Below are 6126 nucleotides of genomic sequence, written 5' to 3'. Positions count from 1 at the left end.
CTCCAAAACTCCAACATATTCTCCATTATTGCACAATAAGTAATTATTTCATGCTCTTTTATTTTTTAGTAATTCAAACTGATAATTATAATTGATCTCCTGACTAAGAATAATAAAATAACCATAGCTTGCTTCAAGCCAACAATCTCCGTGGCATCGACCCTTACTCACGTAAGGTATTACTTGGACGACCCAGTGCACTTGCTGGTTAGTTGTGCGGATTGCAAAAGTGTGATTGCAATTTCGTGCACCACACATTATTACACCATCATAAACAACATTCTATACAAGAGAGGAATTTCGACACCTCTACTAAAATGTGTATCGACCTCTAACACAAAAGAGGTATTGGAAGAGATACACAGTGGTGCCTACGGGAACCATCTCGGAGCACGAGCCCTTGCTAAAAAAGTACTCCGAGCCGGACTCTTTTGGCCAACTCTGCAAAAAGAAGCCACCGAGTACATTAAGACGTGTCCACCATGTCAGAAACATGCTAACTTCCATGTCACCCCACCAGAGGAGCTCATCAGCGTAACATCACCTTGGCCATTTGCAAAGTGGGGACTCGACCTTCTCGAGCCCTTCCCCCAGGGGTCAAGACAGGTTAAGTTCCTCATTGTAGAGGTAGATTACTTCACAAAATGGATAGAGGCAGAGCCCTTAGCCAATGCTACTGCCCAAAGAAGTCAGAAATTCCTATATAGGAACATTATCACGAGGTTTGGGGTTCCTTACTCCATCACCATAGACAATGGCACTCAGTTCACAGACGCAGGCTTTAGAAAATTGGTAGCCAACTTGAAGATAAAGCACCAATTCACATCCGTGGAACACCCGTAGGTTAATGGACAAGCAGAAGCTGCCAATAAAGTCATACTAGCCGGGGTTAAAACGGAGGCTACAGGACGCAAAGGGAGCCTACGCCAAAGAACTCCCCACAAGTCCTATGGGCATATTGGACAACTCCATATTCCACCACAAAGGAATCACCCTTCCGATTGGCTTATGGAATGGAGGCAATGATACCAGTAGAAGTTGAAGAAGGATCTCCCAGAATGATCCTCTACAGCAAAGAAGCTAACTCCCAACTCCAAAGGGAAGAACTCGACCTACTCTTACAAGTCCGAGAAAGGGCTCAGATCAGAGAGGAAGCGCTAAAACGCCGCATGGCCTTAAGATATAATCAAAAGGTAGTGTAGCGAAGCTTCGCCAACAATGACCTCATCCTAATCCGAAATGATATCGGAACAAATCGACCCGGAGAGGGAAAGCTAACAGCTAATTGGAAAGGACCCTACCGAATCATAGAGGTACTGGGAAAAGGTTACTACAAAGTGTCCGAACTCGAGGGCCGAGAGCTACCGAGATCATGGCACGCCTGCAACCTAAGAAGGTATTATAGTTAAAAGGTAATAAAAGATCTTAGGACAAAGGTGCACTCTTTTTCCTAAAAAAAGGTTTTTTAATGAGGTACCAAGCCAAGATCTACAAAATTACCTAGGGTAAGCACCCACATGTATATATTTCGCATATTTTCTATTTTTAATAAAGTTTTTCAGATTTCCTACAAAATTTCTTTATCAAGACGCATTATTCTGAAAACACAAAATTCATCGCGCGATTATAAAGTTACAGATCGGCAAAAGTGAAAATCAAATTCATTGTCCGATGAAATCGACAAAGAATGAAAACCGAATTCATCAAAGATCAATCAAGCGAGGATCAAACTCTACAAAATTAGCAAAGATGAAAGGCGATAAAAAAAGAATAATGCAAGAAGTTATAAAAAGCAATCCATGAATAGAGACCTGACGAGGTCTGAAGCAAAAATGGATTGCTAAGAAATAACTTGTAATGGACCAACGCAAAAGAAGTCAGACCAGATCAAAGTGAAAAAAATTTATAAAAAGTAATCCCTAAAAAGAGGCCTGGCCAGCCCTAAAAAGCGGATTACTAGAAATAACTTCCAAAGGGACCGACATGAAGAAGTCGGACTAAAGCTACAAAAAGTTATAAAAAGTAATCTGATGAGCGGATAATTTATACGCTTTTTGGCATTGTTTTTAGTATGTTTTTAGTATGTTTTAGTTAGTTTTTAGTATATTTCTATTAGTTTTTAGTTAAAATTCACTTTTCTGGACTTTACTATGAGTTTGTGTGTTTTTCTGTGATTTCAGGTATTTTCTGCTGAAATTGAGGGACTTGAGCAAAAATCTGATTCAGAGGCTGAAAAGGACTGCAGATGCTGTTGGATTCTGACCTCCCTGCACTCGAAGTGGATTTTCTGGAGCTGCAGAAGCCCAATTGGCGCGCTCTCAACGGCGTTGGAAAGTAGACATCCTGGGCTTTCCAGCAATATATAATTGTCCATACTTTTCCCGAGATTTGATGGCCCAAACCGGCGTCCCAAATCAGCTCAAAACTGCCCGGCGTTAAACGCCGGAACTGGCACAAGAATGAGAGTTAAACGCCCAAACTGGCACAAAAGCTGGCGTTTAACTCCAAGAGAAGTCTCTACACGAAAATACTTCAATGCTCAGCCCAAGCACACACCAAGTGGGCCCGGAAGTGGATTTTTATGTCATTTACTCATCTCTGTAAACCCTAGGCTACTAGTTCTCAACAAATAGGACCTTTTGCTATTGTATTTTCATCTTTGGATCATTTTAGATCTTTTGATCATCTTTGGACGCCTAGTTCTTAGATCATTGGGAGGCTGGCCATTCAGCCATGCCTAGAACTTGTTCTTATGTATTTTCAACGGTGGAGTTTCTACACACCATAGATTAAGGTGTGGAGCTCTGCTGTACCTCGAGTATTAATGCAATTACTATTGTTCTTCTATTCAATTCAGCCTATTCTTGTTCTAAGATATTCATTTGCACCCAAGAACATGATGAATGTGATGATTATGTGACGCTCATCATCATTCTCACTTATGAACGCGTGCCTGACAACCACTCCCGTTCTACAAGCAAACAAGGCTTGAATGTTTATCTCTTGGATCCCTTAATCGGAATCTTCGTGGTATAAGCTAGAATTGATGGCAGCATTCAAGAGAATCCGGAAGGTCTAAACCTTGTCTGTGGTATTCTGAGTAGGATTCAATGATTGAATGACTGTGACGAGCTTCAAACTTCTGAAGGCTGGGCGTTAGTGACAGACGCAAAAGAATCACTGGATTCTATTCCAACCTGATTGAGAACCGACAGATGATTAGCCGTGCCGTAACAGGGTGCGTAGAACATTTTCACTGAGAGGATGGGAGGTAGCCACTGACAACGGTGAAACCCTACATACAGCTTGCCATGGAAAGGAGTAAGAAGGATTGGATGAAGACAGTAGGAAAGCAGATAGACGGAAGGGACAAAACATCTCCATTCGCTTATCTGAAATTCTCACCAATGAATTACATAAGTATCTCTATCTTTATGCTTTATTCATATATCATCCATAACCATTTGAGTTTGCCTGACTAAGATTTACAAGGTGACCATAGCTTGCTTCATACCAACAATCTCTGTGGGATCGACCCTTACTCGCGTAAGGTTTATTACTTGGACGACCCAGTACACTTGCTGGTTAGTTGTGCAAAGTTGTGATAAAGAGTTGAGATTGCAATTGAGCGTACCATGTTGATGGCACCATTGATGATCACAGTTTCGCACACCAAGTTTTTGGCGCCGTTGCCGGGGATTGTTGAGTTTGGACAACTGACAGTTCATCTTGTTGCTTAGATTAGGTATTTTTTTTCTTCAGAGTTCTTAAGAATGAATTCTAGTGTTTCAAGGTGATGTTCTTATCATCACCAAAGCTGATTGATTTTCATCAATTTAGCTCTTGAATGCAATGTCCTGCTGAAGCTTGGCTAGCCATGTCTAATTCCTTTAGACTGAAGCTTTAGACTAACATTGCATGATTCCTGGAATTCTCATTAAGAATTTTGATATCTTTATTTTCTTTTCCACTTAATTTTGGAAAAAAGACCAAAAAAAATTACAAAATCATAAAAAAAACCAAAAATATTTTGTTTCTTATTGAGACACTAGTTTCATTTTAAGTTTGGTGTCAATTGCATGTTTTTGTTCTTCTTGCATTCATTCATGTGTCTTAAGTGATCTTCAAGATGTTCTTGATGATTTCATTACTCTGATCTTTAAATTCTCTTGACTTGAGTGTTTGTGTTTCTCATATGCATTCTCATTTTGTTAGTGTCAGTAATATACAAACTGCTAAGTTTGGTGTTTTGCATGCATTGTTATTTGATTTTAGTTGCATTTTGATTATTCCTCATTATAAAAAATCCAAAAATATCTTTTCAAGTCAATAATACAGAGAATTGAAGATTCAGAGCATACAGCAGAGGAATTACACAGAAAAAGCTGGGCGTTCAAAACGCCCAGTAAGGAAGGCAAACTGGCGTTTAAACGCCAGCCAGGGTGCCTGGCTGGGCGTTTAACCCCCAAAAGGGTAGTGGTTTGGGCGTTAAACGCCAGAATGTGCACCATTCTGGGCGTTTAACGCCAGGATAGCACAAGAGGGAAGATTTTGTTTTCAAATCAAATTTTTTTTAGTTTTCAAAATCTTTTCAAAATCAAATCTTTTTCAAATCAAATCTTTTCAATCAAATCTTTTTCAAAATCAATTTCTTTCCATTTTCAAAGATACTTGCTATCAATTAATGATTTGATTCAACATTTCAAGTATGTTGCCTTTTCTGTTGAGAAAGGTTTAATGTTTGAATCATATCTTTTCTTGTTAGCCAAGTTATTAATTTTTAAAATCAAATCTTTTTAAAATATTTTTCAAATCATATCTTCTCAATCACATCTTTTTAAAACCAATCATATCTTTTTAATCACATCTTTTTCAAAATAGTTTTCAATCATATCTTTTTTTTATTTTCTAATTTCAAAATCTTTTTCAAAAATCACTTGATTTCTTTTCCACTCTTATTTTCGAAAATCAATTAAAGTTTTTCAAAATGTTTTTAAAATCTTTTTAATATTTTCGAAAATTTCTTCCCATCTTCTCACATCCTTCTATTTATGGACTAACACTATTCCTCAATGAACAATTCAAACTCCATCTCTCTTCATAAGTTCGAATTCTTCTACTTTTGCCTTCTATTTTTCTTTTCCTCTGACACCTCAAGGAATCTCTATACTGTGACATAGAGGATTCCATATTTCCTTGTTTTCTTCTCTTTCATATGAGCAGGAGCAAAGACAAAAGCATTCTTGTTGAGGCTGACCCTGAACCTGAAAGGACCTTGAAGCGAAAGCTAAGAGAAGCTAAGGCACAATTCTCTGTAGAGAACCTAACAGAAATCTTCAAAGAAGAAGAATCCATGGCAGCCGAAAACAACAACAATGCCAACAATGCAAGGAAGGTGCTGGGTGACTTTACTGCACCTACTCCCGACTTCTATGGGAGAAGCATCTCTATCCCTACCATTGGAGCAAACAACTTTGAGCTTAAGCCTCAATTAGTTTCTCTAATGCAACAGAATTGCAAGTTCCATGGACTTCCATTGGAAGATCCTTATCAGTTTTTAGCTGAATTCTTGCAAATCTGTGACACTGTCAAGACTAATAGGGTTGACCCTGAGGTCTACAGACTTATGCTATTCCCTTTTGCTATAAGAGACAGAGCTAGAATATGGTTGGACTCACAACCTAAAGAAAGCCTGAACTCTTGGGAAAAGCTAGTCAATGCCTTCTTGGCAAAGTTCTTTCCACCTCAAAAATTGAGTAAGCTTAGAGTGGAAGTCCAAACCTTCAGACAGAAGGAAGGAGAATCCCTCTATGAAGCTTGGGAAAGATACAAACAATTGATCAGAAAGTGTCCTTCTGGCATGCTTTCTGAATGGAGCATCATAGGTATCTTCTATGATGGTCTGTCTGAACTGTCCAAGATGTCATTGGATATCTGCTGGAGGCTCTCTTCATCTGAAGAAGACGCCTGCAGAAGCTCAAGAACTGATTGAAATGGTTGCAAATAACCAATTCATGTACACTTCTGAAAGGAATCCTGTGAACAATGGGACGAATCAGAAGAAAGGAGTTCTTGAGATTGATACTCTGAATGCCATATTGGCTCAGAACAAAATATTGACTCAGC

General features: G+C 38.9%; 1 non-coding gene across 1 annotated transcript; it reads right to left on the bottom strand.

Annotated features, from left to right (window-relative positions):
- Positions 1-5758: 5758 nt before the first annotated feature.
- LOC112792914 (small nucleolar RNA R71) lies at positions 5759-5862 on the bottom strand. Its single transcript, XR_003197632.1, has one exon. It is a non-coding gene; the product is annotated as a small nucleolar RNA R71 (small nucleolar RNA).
- Between the last annotated feature and the right edge of the window lie 264 nt (positions 5863-6126).

This window comes from Arachis hypogaea, chromosome 3, assembly GCF_003086295.3.
Source record: "Arachis hypogaea cultivar Tifrunner chromosome 3, arahy.Tifrunner.gnm2.J5K5, whole genome shotgun sequence".
Classification (NCBI taxonomy): domain Eukaryota; kingdom Viridiplantae; phylum Streptophyta; class Magnoliopsida; order Fabales; family Fabaceae; genus Arachis; species Arachis hypogaea.
The sequence above is the reverse complement of the archived record's forward strand: the minus strand, read 5'-3'. Positions and strand labels throughout refer to the sequence as shown.